This window comes from Mobula hypostoma, chromosome 20 (genome assembly GCF_963921235.1).
Source record: "Mobula hypostoma chromosome 20, sMobHyp1.1, whole genome shotgun sequence".
Taxonomy (NCBI): Eukaryota; Metazoa; Chordata; class Chondrichthyes; order Myliobatiformes; family Myliobatidae; genus Mobula; species Mobula hypostoma.
The window spans coordinates 18,108,874-18,134,378 of record NC_086116.1 but is presented as its reverse complement, the minus strand read 5'-3'; the positions used below and the strand labels follow the sequence as shown (position 1 = coordinate 18,134,378).

At 41.2% G+C, this 25,505-nt stretch overlaps 1 protein-coding gene across 3 annotated transcripts in view; it reads left to right on the top strand.

Moving 5' to 3' along the window:
• Positions 1-25,505, top strand: part of LOC134359353 (potassium voltage-gated channel subfamily A member 1-like) — a 210,351-nt gene that overhangs the window by 106,327 nt on the left and 78,519 nt on the right. For 2 of the 3 annotated variants that reach the window (XM_063072475.1, XM_063072476.1), the window contains one exon: positions 5,791-5,911. The exons of the other annotated variant lie outside the window; for it this stretch is intronic. The gene's annotated coding sequence lies outside the window, so the exon portion shown is untranslated. The remainder of the gene's footprint in view (positions 1-5,790; positions 5,912-25,505) is intronic. 3 annotated transcript variants of the gene reach the window in all.

Genomic DNA, 25,505 nt, shown 5'->3' with positions numbered 1-25,505 from the left:
CATTTTAATTGCAGTATTCATTAAAACAATTGCAATAGTGTGGACTATCATTGTCAATGGTGGCTCTATAGCAGATAAACCTGAAGCAGATAGTGGGTGTCTATGGTCAGCATCATTCTTGTGCCAAACAAACTTCCCTAAGATAGCTGCCAGTTTTCACTGGGTACTTGGTCATATAGAATATAACCCGCTGACCACATGGTTGGCAGATGCATGTAGCTAAGCTTTGTGAAGGGCGGACTGCTATAGTCATCGTCGGAAGAAAGACTTGAGGGGACCTATGACTATCTCTGTCTGCTCCACATCCTTGTGATCTGCAGTGCAACCTGTGTTCTCTTTAGCCACCAGTTTGGGATTGGCAATGGGGAGTGGTCCTACTGATACTTACTGAATGCCATTCATATCAGAAAAAACTAAGCGACTCCATGTCCATCTTGTGAAGGAGGCCTCTTCAAAAATTTAAAAGACAAATTTCATAGGCATATCTTAGCCTGGACAACCCTGTGGGCTACAAACATCCGTCAGTTGCCTGCTGTACCTGGTCTCAGCAGGAATACAAAGCACAAAATAGAGGCTGTGGTCAGGTCATGCAAAGAGCTAAGGCACATCAATGCATCAAGAGTGTATGATCTCCCTTAGTTCATTTATGCACAGAATTTAAAGAAAATAAACAGATCATTTAGGTTGATTGATCTCTGGGCTTTTGATCTACAGCAGACTGCAATCAGTAAGCATGGATCTCCACTGTGATTATTACTAACGCTGGTGCTGCACCAGTCTGCATCCTCAGCCCTCTACACTTATGACTGCGTGGTCAGATTTTGCTCTAACTCCATCTACAAGTTTGCAGATGATATCACCTTGGTGGGGCATAGCTGTAATGAGTAGGAGTACAGTAAAGAGATAAAAGGCTCAGCAGCATGACGGCAACCTTTCCTTCAATGTCAGCAAAGCAAAAGAGCTAGTCATTGAGTGCAGGAAAGTGGCACAGTGTGCATGCTTTTGTCTATATCAATGGTGCTGAGGTCAGGTGGGTTGAGAGCTTCACGTTCCTAGGTATGAAGAACATCATCAATAGTCTGTCCTTGTCTAACCACATAGATGCTATGGCCAGGAAAGCTCGCCAAAGCCTCTAATTCCTCAGAAGGCTAAAGAAATTTGATGTGTCCCCATCAACCCTTACCAATTTTTATCAATGCACCGTCCTATTTGGATGCATCACTGCTCTGCACATGACCACAAGAAAATGCAGAGAGTTATTGCCACAGCTCAGCACATCACTGAAACTAGCCTCCCTTCCACGGATATTTTGAGTATTTCTTACTCCTTCAGTTAAGCAGCTGGCATAATCAAATTTCTCACCTACCTGGATGTTCTTTCTTCTCCCCTCTCCCATTGGGCAGAAGATACAAAAGCCTGAAAGCTCAAGGTGATACTTGTACTGATGAAAGGTCTCAGCCTGCAGTATCAGGCATTCATTTCCCTCCATAGGTCCAGCGTGATCTGCTGAGTTCCTCCAGCACCCCTTGCTCCTGCGCTGACATTAAAATGTTAATAAGCTTGACACAGTCCTCTGCACTTTCTCTCTGGGCTTAGAAATGTCTCTGTTTCTTTCTACAGATGTTGTTTGATTTCCTGCAATTTTGTAGTTTTTCTGTAATTCTGTAGTATAAAAGATAGATTGGATTCAAATTAGTCTCCTACAGTATAGGAAGTTTTAAGTTCCGGTAAGATGGTGGTGTGCCTGAACGCAGTGGCCACTCCACATCCAACCAAGGGTGCACTTGCTCACCATTTACGTCTTTTTCTGATCACAAGGCATGCTGCAATTTAAGAACATCGTGTACTGCAGGTCTAATGCATTAACAAGTTGCTCGAAGGCAGAAGAGCTGGGCTTGGTGTAGACTGTGTTGCTACTCGCTATAGGAAGATGCGGAGTCCTTGCTCGAACGTGGTGTGTGGTCTAAAGAATGGAGCAAGTGATTGTCTTGGACATTTTTCTTGTGATCACAAGATCTTGTTGGACATTGGTAATGTAGAATACTGCAAGTCCGAATCACTGGTTCATCGGCGAGACCGACGGCGGGGGAGCTGTGTGGCCTCATTGGTGGCATGGACTAGGCCGTTGTGCCATGGAGTCGCCTGTTGTAGCCGCTCAGGGGAGGAGATGCCAGAGGCGGTGTGGTGCAGCATCCATGTGGGATTGGGGGCTGACCCCTCCCATCAGTGCTGCCCTCTAGTGTCTACTCGGTGAAAGGCAAGTTGAATTACATTTTTCAGCAGTTGCACTTTTTCAGCGTGTAATGATTGGACTGCTGCAGACTGGTTCATCCTTGCACCATCAATCTACAGGACACAATACTCAGGGATGAATGATACTATTATTTTTATATGCTTACTGCTATCATAGTTATGTGCTATATGTACCTTGTGCTGTGTGTGACTGCTGGTACTGTGTTTTGCACCTTGGCCCCGGTGTAATGCTGTTTCATTTGGCTGTATTCATGAGTATTCATGTATGATTGAATGACAGTTAAACTTGAACTTAATTTTTAGCCTGTACCTACTCAGCACAGGTCAGTCTCCCATATCTACAAAATAATCAGATAAGTACTTGCAACACACATCAAAGTTTCTGGTGAATGCAGCAGGCCAGGCAGCATCTTTAGGAAGAGGTACAGCCGACGTTTCAGGCCGAGACCCTTCGTCAGGACTAACTGAAGGAAGAGTGAGTAAGAGATTTGAAAGTGGGAGGGGGAGGAGGAGATCCAAAATGATAGGAGAAGACAGGAGGGGGAGGGATAGAGCCAAGAGCTGGACAGGTGATAGGCAAAAGGGGATATGAGAGGATCATGGGACAGGAGGTCCGGGAGGAAAGACAAGCGGGGGGGACCCAGAGGATGGGCAAGGGGTATAGTCAGAGGGACAGAGGGAGAAAAAGGAGAGTGAGAGAAAGAATGTGTGTATAAAAATAAATAATGGATGAGGTATGAGGGGGAGGTGGGGCATTAGCGGAAGTTAGAGAAGTCAATGTTCATGCCATCAGGTTGGAGGCTACCCAGACGGAATATAAGTGTTGTTCCTCCAGCCTGAGTGTGGCTTCATCTTTACAGTAGAGGAGGCCGTGGATAGACATGTCAGAATGGGAATGGGATGTGGAATTAAAATGTGTGGCCACTGGGAGATCCTGCTTTCTCTGGCGGACAGAGCGTAGGTGTTCAGCAAAGGGTAGGGTTTGGCGGATAAGGACATCCAGGAAGAGGAATTGTAAGATTTCCTTAAGGTCCTCTCAGGAGCAATCTTGTTTCTTCTTGCCCATAAGAAGTACAAGTAAATATTAAATATGTTTATCTTTATGTGCCACTTTTTGCCTTCATTCCAAAGTAACACGCGATTTAGTCTGGAGGATTAACATGTTTTTGGTTTAAAATTATACAAGACTCTCAGTTCATCATCAAGCTGAATCTACATATTTAAGTAGAGCAACATAGACAGAATGCTGCAGGAACTCAGCATGTTAGACAGCATCAATGGAGAGAAATAAGCAGCCAGCATTTTCGCTGAGACCCTCCACTAGGAAGGGGGCAGAAGTCAGAATGAATATAGTAAGTACTTTCCAGCCCTGAAATGTCAATTGCTTATTCCCCACCATAGATGTGGCAGGCCTATTGAGTTCCTCCAGCATTTTGTGCACGATGCTCAAGATTTCCAGCATCTGCAGAATCTCTTTTGTGTTTGAGGTTTAACTAGGTAAGCCTCTGTAGCCATTTTGACCTTGTCTCCCTCTGGAACAAATACTGAAGAGGAGATGCCAGAAGCCATACGTGTGCCTGTCCTCTGTGCCTCCTCTGTTTACGTGTCCTTTGCCACCTTCATTCCTTTGCACTTGTGTATTGTTGTCTTGTGTCCCTGTACATAGTAGTCTTCTGGACAGGGAACAACTGTTGTGGCCTGGGGCAGTGCCTGCAAATCACCATGACCAACTGAGCCATGCACAGCTGAGCACCTGAGCTGCACTCACAACATTGTCAGCTCTTATATGTGGAATTATTCCACAAGTGTTCGTTAACAAAAATGTACAAAATACATTTACTAGCAAAGTACATATTTGTCACCATATACAACCCAGAGATTCATTTTCTTGTGGGCATACTCAGTAAATCCAAGAAACACAATAGAATCAATGAAAGACTGCACCAACAGTATGGACAAACAACCAATGAGAAAAAGACAACAACTGTTCAAATACAGAATATTTAAAAAAATTAATAAGCAATAAATATCGAGAACAGGAGATGAAGAGTCCTTGAAAGTGAGTCCATAAGTTGTGGGAATATTTTAGTGATGGGGCAGGTGAAGTTCAGTGAAGTTATCCCCACTTGTTCAAGAGCCTGATGGTTGAGGGGTAATAACTGTTCCTGACCCTGGTGGTGTGAGTCCTGAGGCTCCTGTACCTTCTTCATGATGGCAGTAGCGAGAAGACAGCATGGCCTGGATGGTGGGGATCCTGTCACAGCCCTCCGTGTAAATGTGTTCAATGGTGGGGAGGGCTTTATCCGTGATGGACTGGGCCGTATCCACCACGTTTTGTAGACTTTTCTGTACAAGGGCATTGGTGCAACCATACCAGGCCGTGATGCAACCAGTCAATATTCTCAACTACACATCTATGGAAGTTTGTCAAAGTTTTAGAATCTTTGTAAACTTCTAAGGAAGTACAAGTGCCGCCATGCTTTCTTTGTAATTGCACTTGCATGCTGGGCCCAGGATAGATCCTCTAATATATAACACTGAAGAATTTAAAATTGCTGATCCTCTCCACCTCTGATCCCCCAATGAGGATTGGCTCATGGACCTCTGACTTCCTCCTCCTGAAGTCAATAATCAGCTCCTTGGTCTTGCTGACATTGAGTGAAAGGTTGTTGTTGTGGCACCTCTCAACCAAATTCTCAGCTGATTCATCACCACCTTTGATTTGGCCAATCAAGAAGTTTGGCCGAACATAAATGGCATTAGAACTGTGCTTAGCCTCACAGTCAGGGGTATATGGCGAGTAGAGCAGGGGGCTAAGAACACAGTCCCCTTAAGTAGTGAGAACTCAATATAAATTTTTGAAGTTGTAATGTAGGTTTCAATTATTTAATTCTCTTTGGTTATGCCTGACATCGGGTAGCTTGGCATAGTATATTACACATGAAGTGTATAACATGGTAAAGGATTAGTAGATGCATATGCAGAATGAGGTGCAGCTGAGCTGCAGAGGCTTTCTACGTAACGAAGTGAATAAGTCTGTGGTAATTCAACACTGAGGATCTATGACTTGAGGAAGTATCAGACAATCCTGATTGAGAAGTTGCACTCAGCAAAAATATGTCCCACAAAAGATTACATTACAAATAATCAGCATGCATTTACTATCTGGGACAAGTTCATTCAACTTCTATTTCAAAAAAAGAATTAACAGAAGGGCAAAGGTGTATTATTTGTATTGGCTCCATATTTCTGGATATTTTAGTGGCTGCATATTGTATTTCTGTCCGAGTATCCGCCATATAAAATGATCTGTATGCCACAGGCCCCCTAATTATTATTGTGTAATCACACATTTACAAATCTTTTTCCTTTTCTTTGCATATGTCAATTCTTTCTATTAATATCTTTTAATGCTGTAATTTTGAATGTGAAGTCTACTAAAGATTAAAAGCTGAGCTAAAGAAGAACATTGGGCACATATATGAGATTACCACTATACCATTTGATTTTTGCTTGCTTTTTTTGACTTTGTTTCAGAATTCCTCACAGTGACCTTCCACTCCAGATGACACCATGTAATTCCTCTAGGATACTGCCATATGTAGAGCAATGCGCCTCGTTGAGGAAATGCAACATGCGGAAGCTGAATTCACAATAAGTAGCTTTTAATCTACCATGCTTCAGTGATTTTTTTGTTTTGATAGTGTTTAGTGTGGCTTTCCTGAATGTTAATCTTTCTTTTCTCCCTGAAGCTATTACCTTAAATGATGTCACAAGTACACTCTGTTTAAACAAGTAATTCAAAACAATCTTATGATTGCAAAGTAAAAAGGATACAAGTACTAGTGTGAGATTTCATTTTTAAGGCCAAAATAATTCAGGCAGGACATGCAAAACGCAGCTGAACACATTGTTATTTGTCAATGGGCATTCAGTAGTAATATTTGGAAAGCACAATGTCCATAAATCAGTGATGGTATTTCCTCATCAAGCTATGTGTGTTGATAAGTCGAGATTCTGAACAGCTGTCAGGAAGTAGTAGAACAGTAATGCAATTGAGGGGTTTCATTGATGTTATTATCCTCCAGAATGAAATCAATTGCCAGACTCTAACAGCCATCTGGTGCTGTAAGGAAGGAATACTCAGTCTTTATATCACTTCTGTTTCCAGTGGGCATTCCAGCTCTGGTATCAGCCTTATTCTAACGAGCCAGCAATCACCTGATTTGCATTTTCTCAGTTAAATCTTATTTCTTGTAATTTTTCATATGTTTCTTTCCTTTCCAATTGTTTATTTTCAAGTTGTGTTGTTGACAATTGACAATTGACAATCAGGTTTATTATCACTGGCATGTTACGTGAAATTTGTTAACTTAGCAGCAGCAGTTCAGTGCAATACATAGTCTGCCAGTGTTGGTCATCAGCGAGGAGGATACGTTATCACCAATCCGCACGAACTGCGGTCTTCCAGTTTGGAAGTCGAGGATCCAATTGCAGAGGGAGGTACAGAAGCCCAGGTTCTGCAACTTCTCAATCAGGATTGTGTGAATGATGGTATTAAATGTTGAGCTATAGTTGATGAACAGCACCCTGACATAGGTGTTTGTGTTGTCTAGGTGGTCTGAAGCAATGTGGAGAGCCATTGAGATTGCATCTGCCATTGACCTATTGTGGCGGTAGGCAAATTGCAATGGGTCCAGGTCCTTGCTGAGGCAGAAGTTCAGTCTAGTCATGATCAACCTCTCAAAGTATTTCATTTCGGGCGATAGTCGTCAAGGCAGCCCACATTATTCTTCTCAGGCACAGGTATAATTGTTGCTTTTTTGAAGCAAGTGGGAACTACCGCCCATAGCAGTGAGAGGTTGAAAATGTCCTTGAATACTTCCGCCAGTTGGTTGGCACAGGTTTTCAGAGCCTTACCAGGTACTCCATTGGGTCTTTCCACTTTGCGAGGGTTCACTTTCTTTAAAGACAGCCTAACATCGGCCTCTGAGATGGAGATCACAGGGTCATCAGGTGTAGCAGGGATCTTCACAGCTGTAGTTGTGTTCTCCCTTTCAAAGTGTGCATAGAAGGTGTTGAGTTCATCTGATAGTGAACCATCGCTGCCATTCATGTTGTTGGGTTTTGCTTTGTAGGAAGTAATGCCTTGCAGACCCTGCCAGAGTTGCCATGCATCTGATGTCGCCTCCAACCTTGTTCAAAATTGTCTCTTCGCCCTTGAAGTAGCCTTCCGCAAATCATACCTGGTTTTCTGGTACAAGCCTTGGTTGCCAGACTTGAATGCCACAGATCTAGTCTTCAGCAGACGACGTACCTCCTGGTTCATCCACGGCTTTTGGTTTGGGAATGTATAGTAAGTTTTTGTGGGCACACACTCATCCACACAGGTTTGAATGAAATCAGTAACAACTGCAGCATTCTCATCCAGGTTCGAAGATGAATCCGTGAATACAGTCCAGTCCACCGATTCAAAGCAGTCCTGTAGGCACTCCTGTGCTTCCCTTGTCCATACCTTCTTGGTCCTCACTGCTGGTGCTGTAGTCTTCAGTCTCTGCCTATACTCAAGGAGTAGAAGTACAACCAGGTGATCAGAATTCCTGAAGTGAGGGTGTGGAATAGCACAGTAGGCATTCTTGATGGTGGTGTAGCAATGGTCCAGTGTGTTGTTTCCTCTGGTATTTTAAGTAATCTGTTGATGTTAGATGGTTAGTGACTTTTTCAGTCTGGCCTGGTTAAAATCTCCCAAAACAATGGTGGTGTTAGGGTGTGCTGTTGATCCCATTGCTCAGATCATTTAAAGCCTACTTGAGATTGGCCTGAGGTGGAATGTAAACTGCTGCCAAAATAACCCCAGGGAACTCCCGCGGTAGGTAAAAAGGATGGCAGTTCACTGCTAGATATTCTAGGTCTGGTGAGCAGAATTGGGACAGCACTGATATATTTGTGCACCAAGAAGAGTTGCTCACGAGGCATACTCCTCCACCTCTGCTTTTGAGAGACTTTATAGATCTATCCTGACGGTATATAGTAAACCTGTCGATCTGGATTGCTGCATCCGGTACGGAAGGGATTAGCCAGGATTCCGTGAAACAAAGGACACACGCGGTCCTAATATCCCTCTGATTCAGCACTCTAGCTCTGAGATCATCGATTTTATTCACCAGAGACTGCACGTTCACCAGCAAGATAGTCGGCACAGAGTGTTTAAGACCCCATTCCCTTAAATGCACTTGTAATCCCGCTCTGCACCCGCGTTTCCTCAGAGTTGTCCTTTGTGGGCACTTCCGACCACAATCGGTGGTAAGTGATCACTGGTGATTTGACCAGTGATAAGTGATCACCGGTGATCACAATCAGTGATTTGACCAGTGATAATGCTCAAAATCTTCAGGTTACAAAATTTCGCACTTCGGTTGCTATTCCTTTCTCCACACATACTTACATACATAAAATTTTATTGCATGACACAACACATCAGATGCAGATATAATACAAAATATTGCAAATGCATCCCTTTGCCAAGTTCAGGACTCACCATCTTCTGTATGCAACATAATGTTCCTTTGCATTTTTCAACAGCCTTAGCTCTGTACATAGTCTCATCATTGTTTCAATGCTCATCATTCAAACTACCACTCATTGTTGAAGAATTCTAATACTCAGATCTCTGCTTGATCACCGCTATTCCCCAATCCATTTCTTTCAGCTAGACTGCAGTAATCATTGGAAACTGTTCTAGCAAGCTCAAGACTAGGATTCTCTCTTTATTATAAGAATATTGGTTCAAACATAACTTGACATAGTTATGGCATTCTAAACCAACCTTTGCATTCATTGATTATACTTTCGATTCTTTTTAGTGCTTGCTTTGAAATATTTAAAAAAATGACTTTGAAGTAATGCTGCTTTTGAGAAGCTGGTGCACTAAATGTACATTTCTGTTAGCCATTAAGTCAAGTGCACCAGCTGAGCCCACTTGGCAGCTGGGCACAGCTTCAGCTGGAAAATTGCTTCCTTGCACATACTGATCCCGGTGTTATTGATTTGTGGCATTTCAAAGCTGGACACTGTCATATCTCTGACATTTGACATGATAAATCATGATGTTATGGCAATGGAAGCAGGATTTACTGTACTTCTTTAATCTGACAAGTTTATCAATATAATGATTTAATTGATCGTAGATCACTAGTAATGGCAAACATACTTCTGTTCGTCTCTCAGTGGCCAACCTGTATCAGATTTTGTGTGCAGCCATATTGCAACAAGACAGGTTGGAGCTGTCTGAAATTTAAGTAATGCATATCAACTGTAACATTTAAGAGAAGTTTGGATAAGTACATGATTAGGAAGGGTTTGGAGGGCTATGGTCCAGGTCTTGGCAGAAAAATAGTTCATTACAGGTTAGATGGGCTAAAGGACCTTTTTCTATGCTGCTGTGGTCTATGACTCTAAATATTAGAATCATTGCTGTCATTAGCAGTGTTAAGTTTGTACAGAATGTGGAACAATCAAAATAAACTGAGGATTACTTACATTACTCTATTTAGGATGAGGATTGAAAAAAAAACAAAGGTGAATTTGTTAAAGACCACTTGAATGAGTGTTAAGAATCGAGAAAGGGAACAAAATTCCTTTAAGTGGAAGGATGTTTCTTAGTTGAGTTTCAACTGTTCATAGTGTAGTACAACAGTTCCTTAAAATCATAATGTGTAACACCAGACAGGATTTATTTGTATTTCAAACATTCATATACTTCTGTGTGCCAGCTGACAAACAATGTCATCATTAATATTTGACATTCAATATCAATAGTAAACTGTGTTAACTAATGTTTGGACTATTAAAGAGCCATAAACAGATTTCACTGTGAATCACAGATTCCACAAAGAGCCTTCAGAATTAACCATAAAAAGAATCAGGAAGTTTGGTTTTCCTGTGTCAATGCTAAAATTCTGAACTTTATGGAAGAGGTTCTGGCAATTTCTAAATTGCCTGTAACATTGGACATCTCATGGAGCATGAACTTGTTGCACCAGCCCTCTGTACTTCCATCAGGTTAAATCTTGAATGGAAATAGCAAGCCCTTTCATTTGAATGGAGAGAAATGGCTGTGAAGGAGAAGAGTAAGAAAAAAATAAACACTGCTTTTATATTTTCTAAATTTGATTTATTAGCTTTCTTTAAAAAAATCTTTTAAGTATTTAAGTGATTTTTATTTATAATTTTTTAAAAAAATTATTGACTTTTTAAAAATTTAAACTATTTGAATAAATTGAATAATTATAAGAGATCTTACATTTTTGGTATGCAGAAAAAAAGTCCTTGATAAATTTGGTAGCCGGCAAAGTCCAGTAGAATGTTTTTGCTGACTGTCAAAGTTCCAATTTTTTAAATTTCTTTCGTAGATGAGCATTAATCATGCCATGTTGGGCGTGATGTGATACTGGCTTTATTCTATCTTCTATTTCTCATTCTGTCTTTCGTTTCTCATGCCATCCTTGATTATATCACATGAAAACAAGTCCATTTCCACAGAGATGCTAATGGCCGCGCCCTTGGGATATCAAAAAGCAGCCGGACGTGAGACCCTGAGAGCAGGTCCCATTCCCACAAAGAACCGAAGTCAGAGTGTAACTCCAGGTCAGGGTCTTCAAAAAAACATTGAAAAGGTAAAAAAGATATCAAAGGTAAAAATAGAGCTGTTTCCAAAGATGCAGGCAGTCGCCGTTTAGTGCCATCTTGACTTTGCTCCACCTCCAACTTCATGAAGTTGGTGGGGAGGGGAGCTGCAGATTTTTACAGGATTTGAAAGATTTGGGGAGAGTTTTTTTGTTAGGGAGAGTTGGTGGACTCCCATTGCAGAGGAAGATGAACAATAAGTGGATAGCATTGACTCAGGTGAAGCTGTAGCACTGCTGTTTGCATTTGTTGATGTTGTGTCTCATCTTGAAGATAAAAGAAATGTCTGTATATGGCTTTTGAGGGATGAGAGGAAACCAGACTAAATCGTTTCATATAAGGTTGATGAATTGAGCAGACAAAATGATGTATAACTGGAAAATATGATTAGTAAGCCTGACAGAAATATAGCAGTTCCAATAGGAATATTACAGGAATTACTTGTAACATTTGCTGGAAGAACTTGCTGACACAAGATTTTTAATCGATTGTAAGTGGATCTTCTGTAAACATTATGTTGATGGAATGGAAAAATACACTACGCTAAACATAGTATGATGGGAAAAGTATTACAGGAGATAAGACTTCCAGTTCCTGAAAATGTGCCTTGCACAAAAGTATACCAAAATCTTTTAAATAGATGTAGACGAGAAAAGTTTGGTCAGCTAATTTTCTTTTTAACCAGTACCACAACAAACTAGAACTCCAGAGAGAAAACCATGGTGTACTGGCAGTTGAGCTGCACAGTATCCCTGGTGTTTTTACTGTTTCCTGTTTCTGTTGACAGTTCTAATAGACCAAATTTAAATTTCATTGGGATATTTATAGAAATTTGGAAGTTTGCTTTGGCAAATTGTTAATAATGAAGTATCACAAATTTTACCTTAGTATCACAACTTGGGTAGTATTACCTTTATTCAGACCAATAGATACCATTCTGGATTCAGAAGTATTAATACAAGTCAAAAATCTTCAGATGCTTGAAATGAGAAATAACAATAGAAAATGCTGGAAACACGTATCAGGTCTGGCAGCATCTGTATCTGTGGAGAGGGAAACAGAATTAATGTTTCATGTACTTAACCCTTTGCAAAAAGTAATAATTCCTTATTTATTTGTCAGTTATTTAATTGGGAAAACTGATATCTGTTTAGTTGTGAAGTGAAATGAATTTCACTAGCAAAGCAGTAATGTGGATAGTGCTGATTGGTCATTGCCTAACCAGTAAAAGTTGACAATTTACATTTTCTATAAGCTTTGTAGTTGGATTTGAAACCTGAGTCTGATTTCCACATTTGTTCACAGCTCATCTTCCAGGCTTCTTGTCATATTTCATACTAAACTGGCTATTTTGTAAAGTTTGATAAGTTAAAACAATATCAAATCTCATGTGAGCTGTAAATAATTAAGATGCACTGTACAGTTGTTTCAGTAATTTCTTATAATATGTGTTTATAATTGCTAACAAAAACAAAGACAGTGGATGAAAGAATCCAGGATATCCATTAACTAGCCATTACCCATAACAATCGAGGTCACAGAGGGTGCTACAACAGACTAGATTGAAAGGGCCATATGTGAAATGAAAACTTTGGAGTAGATTGCAACACATTTGAAACTTGTTGGAGAAATATTTTCTTCTTGACTTGCACCTTCATCTGGAAAGATGTTGACAATGATTAGTAAATTGAGGAGAAGTGTAGTAGAAGTTGAAGAGAGCATCAAGAGATCACTGTGGAGATTAAACTGGCTGTGTAAGAGAATAGAGCATGAGATCTGGGGGGGAAAGGAGATCTGTTGAGCAGGTAAGGATGGAGTCAGGTGGGGGGGGGGTCAGGGATTACATCAAGGAGTCTGAGAAGGAGATCATGTGGGTGCAATGGGATCCTTGGTGAGTTGGAGATAGGCAGTGGAGTGGGATTGAGATCTGAGGATCTGGGAGATACTGATGACAGTGGTAGGTAACAGAAGTGAAGTCTAAATGAAACGGAGGGGAAAAGAAAAAATATCGTAAGGTAGAAACCCCATTTTCAAGAAGCTTTCCTGCCACACTTCCCTCCTCATCTTCGGGTTGCTTTGGACTCTTTAAGATGCAGGTGCTAACCTTCAGGGTAAGGACTGTTCCTGCACCAAGGTCAATGTTGTTTATGCACCATATATTTTCAGAATGAAAAATCATGACAGTGACATTATTCATGCATTAGCTACAAATTTCTATTATTGCAGATATTCATCATCAGTAGGGGAAACCTATGAATTTTCTGATACAGCACTGCACACAGAGTGAATGTACTATCTGAGTTTGGATAAAATTCTGTTGCCTAGCTCATAAAACGATTGCAATGGACATTCTAGGCATATATGCCCGAAGTTTCATTTTCTTAATCATTGAGACTCTGCAGTATTGTTGAAGATATCCAAATCCTACTCTCCAAACTTCCAAATAACAGATGTACAAATGGTTGAATAGATTATTGTAAAGTCCTTTCAATTACAGCTACCTTCTCTATATTTGAAATACCCTCTCACAATAATTTCCTTCATCGATTGCCTATTGACTCATGGGACTGAGTTAATGGGCTTCCTACAGCTATCACCATGCCAACTATCTACTACTCTTCATAAATAAGCTAAATTTAGAATACTACGATTCTTTAAGTACCCCAGAGACAAATGTGAAGGTACTATATGATTATAATTCTCAAAATCATGTTTAATTAAGTCTACCACTCTCCTGAATATTAATGAGCACATTCATGTTTTGATTTGCGATGTACGTAACACTCCAAGACCAGCAGGATGATCTGAAAGATAGGTAAATATGGAACAAGCTGGTTCTTGCTTCCTACAATTGTCTTTTTTGCCAAGACCCCACTCCCCCATAAACAGGCAATGGTAACACCAAGGATGAGAAGCAATTGTGTCCATTGCTACCTAATCTTCATTTGACATGGCTATATTCTATCTTTGATTCTGACTGTTGGCACTCTCATATGTAGAACCAGTAATACTCTGAACACCGATGAGGCAATTTGGCCAATTATATCTGTGCCAAATGTCAAAACCACTTTACGCCTCTATCCCTGTATGCATTGACAGGAGAAGGCATGGAGCACAGCTATGGTGCTGGATTATAAATATAAACTCACAAGGAGAATGGGGCTGTTGGAATAATAGGAGTAGGAGCTGAGAAAAGGCCTAAACTGAAGGAATCTTGGAATTCTGGTCAATATAATGTTCAATACCACAGGGTGATGTATTTTGGGAAGTTTAATAATGATGGGATGGACATTCATTATGAATGGTGGAGCCCTTGGGCATATTGAAGAACATGGGGACCTTGGAGTATCAGTTCTTAGATCCCCAAAGGTATCAGCACAAGGAGATAAGGTAGTGATAATGGCAATCATCCTGGGCATATAAAATATAAGCATTAAGGTCATAATATTTATAATTTTTTGTGTATTTTCTGCTGTTCTGCTCATTACACTATAAGAAGGGTATGATTACATTGGGTGCGGAGGAGGTTTAGTAGATGTTGCTTTTTTTTCCTTGGTCTGAGGAAGCTGAGGTGCAACCTGATGAGATGTACACAATTTATTTATTTAGGTTATTGAGCTACTGCCCAGAATAGGTCCTTCCGGCCCTTCGAGCCACGCCACCCAGCAACCCACTGATTTAACCCGATCCTAATCATGGGACAATTTTACAATGGACAATTCACCTACCAGCTAGATATCTTCGGACTGTGGAAGGAGACCAGAGCACCCAAAGGAAACGCACGCGGTCACAGGGAGAGTGTACAAACTCCTTACAGGCATAGATAAGATAGATAATTCAACATTTTCTCTTTAAAAAGCATCTTAAACTAGAGAGCATGGGTTTAAGGTGAGGAATAAGATATTTAAAGGGGATCTGAGGAATTTTGTTTTTGTCCCAAGGGTTGTTACAATTTGGAAGACAAGTATTTTCACAATATTAATAAAAATCTGGACAAGCACTTCAATCGCCGTGGCATAGAAGGGTGCATGGTGAGCGCTTGTTAATGGGACTGCTATCAGCGGGTACTTCATGATTGGCACAGACATGACAGGCTGAAAAGCCTGTTCCATCCTCTATGACTCTGTTACCAAAATGTAGGGTAGGAAATTATTTTTCTCCTTTCATCTCCCCCTGTGGCAAGCAGCTGCTCCGCTCAATGCCTTTAGAAGGCATCTGCCGCTCACTTCCTGCTTTCTGCAAGGTGCATACATAGGCTGTTTGTGATCACTGCAGTTGGAGATGTATACCTATTTAAAATAAAAGACCAAAGATATGTTAATCCCCATATAGTAAATTTCCTATTCTAGGTGCACAATACAGGAAGAAACCTTAACTAACTTGGCCACATGAAACAAATGAGTCAACATAACCCTTAATGGATCTACGAGGAATTAATTTAAGAGTTCTGGGAAGGATGTAACATGTTCACAATCTGATCGTGTGACTCAAACAAAATGAAGTTTCAGAAATGGAGGTTAACAATTTGCAAAACTAAAAATAAAGGATGACTACTCATTAGAATTACACTGGGTTCATCACAGTTAAGAAGAGGTGTGCATGATACCAGCAGAGCTAAAGTAAATAATATATTTGAAATTTGGACAGCTTTGAACATATTTTGAGTTGGGCCTAAGGGCTTATTTCCATGCTGTATGACACTATGACTCTATGTATCAAATTAATGGCAAGGGTGGTTTTGAAAAGTGATACGATTATGGAATTGCAGCTGTTTAAAATCCAAGAGAAATATTTTAACTGTATCCTAGAGAGCCTTAGTCTGGACTGAGTAGGGCCAACATCAAGCCAATCTTCCCTTTGAATCCATTCATCTCTCCCCCCATCCCAGCATCATTCATCATTCCCAATTTTCATTTCTTTTGAAGAAAATATGAAAGGTGTATATTGGGAATCTCTTTAAAAATGGTTTCTTCACACATATAGATATGAGAGGGACTGTAAACACACAGTGTAGCTATTCCACACACAGTTTTACATACCTGCTCTCAAGATGACATTGTGCATATCACACGGAATAAGATTTATCCCCTTATTTATTATGGTGATTTGAACATCCTGCCTACGGAACACAAAATATGCAACGGACAACAGGCAAACGGAAATCTTAGATTTGTTTACTATGCACTGTCCTTATGCTAATCTTGACATTGGTCATGGGTCTAAGCCAGGATTATTCATAGGGAGAACACAGCAGGTTTACATTGGCAGGTAGAGGCAGGAACTTGGCGCCAGTCTGTGGTCACCACTTCAAATATATTAAGAGACACATTGTAACTTTAAACCACACTCGGGGCTTTTTATTGACTGACACTACTTTAACTTGTTCCAGATTTTCAATCAGTGATAGCAACAAGTCAGCTAGACAGCCACCTTTGATCAGCTAAATTATAGCCTTCCGAAACTGTTCTCCCTAAATTCTGATGTTTACTTATTCCATCAGAATAAATAACTTGGTGCACCAGATCATACTTTTTCATTTTATAAGTAGTGTTCCTGTTTCATTTATGTTTGGTGTATGCACAATAATTTCATCAGTATCTATATGCTATTATTGCAAAGGGTAGACAATTCAGCATCTTGAGCTTGTTTGCCATTCAGTCAGATATGGTAAATCTCAAATTTACTAACTCAGTTTTGAAATTTTGATTTGACTATGTCACAGCTGCTTTTAGAAGAGAGGATGTTCCAAACCATACCCTGTTTCGTGTGGAAAATTGCTGTCTGACATCACCAGAGAACAGCTTAGATCTGTTTTCTCCATGAACTATCTTGCAAAAGAAATTCCATTAATTGTCCATATCAATTGATATTCAACACCTTACTTGGACAACAAATGAATCTTCTATACATAATGAGATCCAAACCTAATCTATACAACCGGTTCTATAACCCTTCAAGTGCCATCAGTTTGTTGAAAATTTCTGCAGCTTAGGTGCTATTTAAAATTTAGCAAGAGAGATGGAATGAAGAAAATTGGAAGCTGGTGGTTTGTTGCTATAATGGTTGGGTCACAAAAGCCTGTAGATTGCAGTAGGAAATGAGTTGAGGGAAACGAACAATTCCACAGTTCCAAACCAGATTCAGTAGGTGATTAACTCTGAAACTGTAAAGTATCAGATTAAGAAAAGTGTGGAAGAGAGACACAACCTACATGTACAAAGATAGTTCTTTCTATGAAATGTGAACTCCCATAAACGCAATACGAGGTGCCCTGCAAGTCAAGAGTATAGACTTAAGGTTTAGTTAATATGTTCAACCATACTAATCAGCAAAGAAGTTACAAAAAAAAATTGAACTCTAGATATTTCATTTATTCAAGAGATGTAGGCTTCACAGGCTGAGCCAGCGTTTAGTTGTTCATCTCCAATTGCTTTTCAGAAGAGGAGTGAGCAGCTGTCTCCTTGAACTGCTGCCGTTCCTGAGGTATGGGTATACCCACAATGCTGTCAGGGAGGGATATGTAGTATTTTGACACAGCTGCAGTAATGGAGTAGCAGTAGATTTCCAAGTTTTGTTGGTATGTGTCTTGAAAGTTAAATTCCAAGGAGTGCTATTTCATGTTTTTGCTTCCCTTGTCTTTTTAGCTGTACAGGTTGTGGGTCTGGATGATGTATCTAAGCAGTCTTGGTGAGCTGCTGCAGTGCATCCTGCGCTTCCTGTGCCAGTTCTGGAATAGGTGAACAATTGTGTTTGAGGTGCATATCAAATGGGCTGTCATGTCCTATATGATGGTGTCAGACCCCTTGTGTTGAATCTACTCTCATCTAGGCAAGTGGAAAATATTTAATCATACTCCGGACTTGATTCTTCTAGATGGTGCACAAGCTTTGGAGAATTACTTGCAACAGGAATCACAGTGCTTGACCGGACCTTGCTGCTACACTGTATATGTGGCTACTCCAGTGCAGTAACCCCTTGGATATGGGTGCAAACCAATGGCACACGCAAGAATTTTGTTGGCTCACAGCATGCAGGGCTGTCCCAGGAGTCTTTAAACCCTACACATAATATAATGATACATAATGATTATCTTTACTGCTAAATGAAGCATGAATATTTTTTACAACCGAAGAGCAGTGAGATATTTTCACAGGAAACGTCTCAAACTGGCTAGGCGATGGCTAGATGGTTGTGTAAACATATGACATTGGATGATATGTTTTGAAATCCTTGCAGACCTGGTGTACAGGTATTGTGTTAGTAAATGGTTACAATTACAATACTTTTTAGAAATGATGTTATTTTTCAATTTTTTGAAAGATTAATATTAATTATCTTGTACAACTTTTCTAAAATGTTTCATTTATTTCACTATTTGGGTGGCACAGTAATACAGGGGTGAGCACCACCCTTTACAGTGCCAGCTGTAAAATTGATCTGGGTTCAATTCCCACTGCTGTCAGGACAGAGTTTGTACATTCTCCTTATGACCACATGGGTTTCCTCCGGGTGCTCCAGTTCCTCCCACAGTCCAAAGACGTACGGTCAGGGTTAGTGAGTTGTAAGTATCTATGTTGGTGTTGAAAGTCTGGGACACTTGTGCGCTGCCCAGCACAATCTTTGATGATTTTATTTGATGCATCCCTGTTTGTGTAGTACTTTTATTAATAGTAAAACAATGAGTACATGTAAAAACAAGACTTACCTTTTTTCTTTAAAATGGGCAATAATTATTGTTACACTTCATTAATCAATAATCTCTGCTCAAATTTCCATAGCATGAGAGAATTTTTTTTAGAAGATTATTGCCAATTTGGGTGCGTACTCTCAAAAGGGTTAGGTTCACCATCCCTGCCCTAGGGTATTGATAGTGGGTGTTTCAGTGATGGTAATGCCATTGAATTTTAGGATGCAATGATTAGATTTTCTCTTTATGGTATTATCATTGTTTGGAACTTATGTGGTTTGAATGTTACATGTCACCTGTCAGCTCAGGTCTGGATATTGTCCAAATCTTGCTGCATTTGGATGTAAACTGTTCCACTCTCTAAGGAGTCACAAATACTGCTGAGCACTGTACAATCAGCAAACATACCTGCTTTCAATATGAAATATTCTTCCAAGATTTTGTGAATAACACGTATGCAAACTTCAGTCAGATTTCATTTGAGGTAGGATTGCTCTCCTTAAATGCAAGGGTTGAAATTGCCAAAATCTACTAGCATTAAGCTTTTCTACTAAGCCCAATATGGTCCTTCCCCCCATTGCAGAGATCATGGAAAGCCAAAAAACGTCAGTAAACTGAACTGCAAAGGCGATGCATGTTTTTATTGCATACTAATAAATATTTATCACCATAACTTGAATAAAATGTCGCAACATATTGGAATATCATGTTCAGTTCTAGTAGCTAATTACAGGAAGATTGTGGAAGCTTTACAGAGAGTGCAGTGGAGATTTACCGGATGCTGCCTGGATGACTAAGCATGTTGTATGAGGAAAGGTTGAGTGAGTTAAGGCTTTTTAGAGTGATGGGGGATGAGGACTGATTCGATAAAGGTGTGCAAGATAAGGGGTATAGATTGAGTGAATACCCAGAGACTTTTTTCCTCAAGGCAGGAATGGCTATTACAAGGAACACAATTTTAAGCAGATTGGAGGAAACTATAAGGGAGTTGTCAGAGGTAATTTTTTTACGCTGAGAGTGGCGCTACGTGCTGTTCCCACAACCAATGATCTCACTTTAAGGACTCTTTATCTCGTTATTTCATGCTCTTGTTATTTATCGCTATTTATTTTGTATTTTCATTTGCAGAGTTTGTTGGTCATTGATCCTATTTACGGTAACTGTTCTGAAGGCTTGCCAAGTATTCCCGCAAGAGAAAGATTCTCAGGGTTGTATGTTGTGACATTTATGCATTCTGATAATACATTTTACTTTGAACTTCGAACTTTGAGCTGAAGCAGTTCTTATAGTGTTGTTTGGTAGAGAATTCACAGTTTGACCTAGTGATGTCGTTGAAAAAGCCCAAACAAGTTCCCTCATTCACAGCAATTATAGTGTAACCTTGGAGGAGGGAGTGACCAAATAAGGTTGTGAATGTAAATGTTGTGAATCAAGCGGTATACATTATCCTGAATAATGTCAACTCAATTGATTGTTTTTGGAACTGTATCGTTTAAACAAATAGACGTGTTCCATTGTTCTCTTGACTAGCGGCATATCTAATGGGAAAGCTTTACAGTCAGGACATGAATCACTTGGTGCAGAAGATCCGATGTCTGTCGGGCTTTTGAATCTGTATGCATGCATGCATAATATTTTATGTAGTTGATTCAGCAAAGTTTATGGAAAATTGCGACCTCATGGTTACATTGGTGGGAATCAAAAGGAAGTGGTTCATCTTTTTTGTTTGAGATGGTCATTTTCTAGCACTTGTATGAAAACATGAGTTAGGAGCTGGAATAGGCCATTCATCCCCTCAAGCCTGCTTCGCCATTCAACAAGGTTATCACTGATCAGATAGTAACCTCAGCTTCATATTCCCCCACCCCTTGACTTGTTAAGATTTTACCTACCTGTGGCTTAAAATACCACCTTTTGAGAAGTAAAGACAAAAAACCTTGTTACTCACTTAGCCGAGTGATTTGTTGTTCTAGATTCTCCCAAATGAAGAAACATACCCATATCCATTTAGTCAAACCCCTTAGATCCTCATCTGTTTTGATGAACTAACCTCTCACTTACTTACGCTCTACCTAGTACAAAGCTAAACCCAGCCTTTCAGTATGGGACATCTGCCCATTTCAGGAATCAGCTTTTTGAATCTTTTCTGAGTTGCTTTGAATACATTTACATCCTTCCTTAAACAAGGAGTCCAACAGCAGCATACACGGTAAACAATGTGGTGCAAATAATTGAGACTTAACAGCCTATTTTATGAGCATCTTGGATTAGCTAATCAAATACTGCATTGGGTAAACTTGGAGATGACAACGGGGGTGAAGTCTGAGCTTACTGTTTTTATCAGTACTATGCATCTGCAAATTGGTAATTTCTGAGTGGCATCATATTGTAACCAGTTGAATCTCTTCATTTGGAGCAAGAAGGCTGCGAGTGAACGGCTGTTTTCTGGAGCGAAGGCAGTTTTTTACTCTTTGGGATAAAAGAGAAGCAAGACTGCACAGGCGCGTGACGTCAGCCAGTAGAGCATGAAAGGTTTAAAAAGGCAAAGAATCTTCAATGGTTTTTGATTCGGAGCAAGGAGGGTACGAGTGAATGGCTGTTTTCCGAGTGAAGGCAGTTTTTTACTACTTGGGGTAAAAGAGAGGTGAGACTGCGCAGGTGCCAGTAGAGCGTGAAAGGTTTAAAAAGAAGATCGCCATATCTAGTGGGCAGCAGAGTGACAGGGCCTTGGCTCAACGGGCTTAGGCGATAACGGGACGAGACAAGGTAGGTTTACCTGTGTTATTTGCAGAAAGGAGGAAGTATGTGTGTGAGGCCAGTTTTCTGTGCTCAGTGTCAGATGTGGGAGGTCCTGGAGTCTCCCAGCCTCCCAGACGGCCATATCTGCAACAGATGTGTTGAGCTGCAGCTCCTTAGGGACTGAGTCAGGGAACTGGAGATGCAGCTTGATGACCTTCGCCTGGTCAGGGAGAGTAAGGAGGTGATAGAAAGGAGTTATAGGCAGGTGGTCACACCAGGGCCAAGGGAGACAGACAAGTGGGTCACAGTCAGGAGGGGGAAGGGGAAGAGTCAGGTACTAGAGAGTACCCTTGTGGCTGTACCCCTTGACAATAAGTACTCCTATTTGAGTACTGCTGGGGGGACAGCCCACCTGGGGGAAGCAACAGTGGCCGTGCCTCTGACAGAGGGTCTGGCGCTGTGGCACAGAAGGATAGGGAAAGGAAGAGGAAGGCAGTAGTGATAGGCGACTCTATAGTTAGGGGGTCAGACAGGCGATTCTGCGGACGCAGGAAAGAAACTTGGATGGTAGTTTGTCTCCCAGATGCCAGGGTCCAGGATGCTTCAGGTCATGTCCAAGATATCCTGCAGTGGGAGGGAGAACAGCCAGAGGTTGTGGTACATATTGGTACCAATGACATAGGTAGGAAAAGGAAGAGGTCCTGAAAAAAGAGTACAGGGAGTTAGGAAAGAAGTTGAGAAGCAGGACTGCAAAGCTAGTAATCTCAGGATTACTGCCTGTGCCACGCGACAGTGAGAATAGGAATAGAATGAGGTGGAGGATAAATACATGGCTGAGTGATTGGAGCAGGGGGCAGGGATTCAGATTTCTGGAGCATTGGGACCTCTTTTGGGGCAGGTGTGACCTGTGCAAAAAGGACGGGTTGCACTTGAATCCTAGGGGGACCAATATCCTGGCGGGGAGGTTTGCTAAGGTTACTGGGGAGAGTTTAAACTAGAATTGTTGGGGAGTGGGAACCGAACTGAAGAGACTGTGGAAGAGGAGGTTGGCTCACAAATAGAGAAAGCTTGTAGACAGTACGAGAGGATACATAGGCAGGTGATAGAGAAGGGAGGTGCTCAGACCGAAGGTTGAGATGTGTTTATTTCAATGCAAGGAGTGTTGTGAACAAAGCAGCTGAGCTTAGAGCGTGAATCAGAACTTGGAGATATGACATGGTGGCCATTACAGAGACTTGGATGGCTCAGGGACAGGAATGGTTACTTCAAGTGCTGGGTTTTAGATGTTTCAGAAAGGACAGGGAGGGAGGCAAAAGAGGTGGGGGCGTGGCACTGTTGATCAGAGATAGTGCATTGGCTGCAGAAAATGTGGACATCATGGAGGGATTGTCTATGGAGTCTCTGTGGGTGGAAGTTAGGAACAGGAAGGGGTCAATAACTTTACTGGGTGTTGTTTATAGGCTGCCCAATAGTAACAGGGTTATCGAGAAGCAGATAGGGATACAGATCCTGGAAAGGTGTAATAATAACAGAGTAGTCATGATGGGAGATTTTAATTTCCCAAATATCAATTGGCATCTCCCTGGAGCAAGGGGTTTAGATGGGGTGGAGTTTGTTAGGTGTGTTCAGGAAGGTTTCTTGACAGAATATGTAGATAAACCTACAAGAGGAGAGGCTGTACTTGATTTGGTATTGGGAAATGAACCTGGTCAGGTGTCAGATCTCTCAGTGGGAGAGCATTTTGGAGATAGTGATCATAATTCTATCTCCTTTACAATAGCACTGGAGAGAGATAGGAACAGACAAGTTAGAAAAGTGTTTAATTGGAGTAAGGGGAATTATGAGGCTATCAGGCAGGAAATTGGAAGCTTAAATTGGAAACAGATGTTCTCAGGGAGAAGTATGGAAGAATTGTGGCAAATGTTCAGGGGATGTTTGTGTGGAGTTCTGCATAGGTACGTTCCAATGAGACTGGAAAGTTATGGTAGAGTACAGGAACTGTGGTGTACAAAGGCTGTAATAAATCTAGTCAAGAAGAAAAGAAAAGCTTACAAAAGGTTCAGAGATCTAGGTAATTTTAGAGATCTAGAAGATTATAAGGCTAATAGGAAGGAGCTTAAGAAGGAAAATAGGAGAGCCAGAAGGGGCCATGAGAAGGCCTTGGCAGGCAGGATTAAGGAAAACCCCAAGGCATTCTACAAGTATGTGAAGAGCAAGAGGATAAGACTTCAAAGAATAGGACCTATCAAGTGTGACAGTGGGAAAGTATGTATGGAACCGAAGGAAATAGCAGAGGTACTTAATGAATACTTTACTTCAGTATTCACTGTGGAAAAGGATCTTGGTGATTGTAGTGATGACTTGCAGCAGACTGAAAAGCTTGAGCATGTAGATATTAAGAAAGAGGATGTGCCGGAGCTTTTGGAAAGCATCAAGTTGGATAAGTCGCTGGGACCGGATGAGAGGTACCCCAGTCTACTGTGGGAGGCGAGGGAGGAGATTGCTAAGCCTCTGGCGATGATCTTTGCATCATCAATGGGGATGGGAGAGTTTCCAGAGGATTGGAGGGTTGTGGATGTTGTTCCTTTATTCAAGAAAGGGAGTAGAGATACCCCAGAAAACTATAGACCAGTGAGTCTTACCTCAGTGGTTGGTAAGTTGATGGAGAAGATCCTGAGAGGCAGGATTTATGAACATTTGGAGAGGTATAATATGATTAGGAATAGTCAGCATGGCTTTGTCAAGGACAGGTCGTGCCTTACAAGTCTGATTGAATTTTTTGAGGATGTGACTAAACACATTGATGAAGGAAGAGCTGTAGATGTAGTGTATATGGATTTCAGCAAGGCATTTGATAAGGTACCCCATGCAAGGCTTATTGAGAAATTAAGAAGGCAGGGGATCCAAGGGGTCATTGCTTTGTGGATCCAGAACTGGCTTGCCCACAGAAGGCAAAGAGCCGTTGTAGACGGGTCATATTCTGCATGGAGGTCGGTGACCAGTGGTGTGCCTCAGGGATCTGTTCTAGGACCCCTACTCTTAATGATTTTTATAAATGACCTGGATGAGGAAGTGGAGGGATGGGTTAGTAAATTTGATGATGACACAAAGGTTAGGGGTGTTGCGGAAAGTGTGGAGGGCTGTCAGAGGTTACAGTGGGACATTGATAGGATGCAAAACTGGGCTGAGAAGTGGCAGATGGAGTTCAACCCAGATAAGTGTGAAGTGGTTCATTTTGGTAGGTCAAATATGATGGCAGAATATAGTATTAATGGTAAGACTTTTGGCAGTGTGGAGGATCAGAGGGATCTTGGGGTCCGAGTCCATTGGAGACTCAAAGCTGCTGCGCAGGTTGACTCTGTGGTTAAGAAGGCGTACGGTGTATTGGCCTTCATCAATCGTAGAATTGAATCTAGGAGCCGAGAGGTAATGTTGCAGCTATATAGGACCCCAGTCAGACCCCACTTGGAGTACTGTGCTCAGTTCTCACCTCACTACAGGAAGGATGTGGAAACCGTAGAAATGGTACAGAGGAAATTTACAAAGATATTGCCTGAATTGGGGAGCAAGCCTTATAAGAATAGGTTGAGTGAAATCAGCCTTTTCTCCTTGGAGCGATGGAGGATGAGAGGTGACCTGATAGAGGTGTATAAGATGATGAGAGGCATTGAACGTGTGTATAGTCAGAGGCTTTTTCCCAGGGCTGAAATGGTTGCCACAAGAGGACACAGGTTTAAGGTGCTGGGGAGTAGGTACAGAGGAGATGTCAGGGATAAGTTTTTTACTCAGAGGGTATTGAGTGCATGGAATGGGCTGCCAGCAACAGTAGTGGAGGTGGATACGATAGGGTCTTTTAAGATACTTTTGGATAAGCACATGGAGCTTAGAAAGATAGAGGGCTATAAGTAAGCCGAGTAATTTCTAAGGTAGGAACATGTTCGGCACAACTTTGTGGGCTGAAGGGCCTGTATTGTGCTGTAGGTTTGCTATGTTTCTAGAAATTCATTCACCATTTCCAGCCGAGATTCACCTTTGACATTACTTCTGTGTCAAAAGTATTTGCTCCTTCCCATGCAGGTTTGAGCATTGGCATTGAAATCATTTCCAATGGTCCTGCAAGCTTTCACCTTGCGGAGGTTCC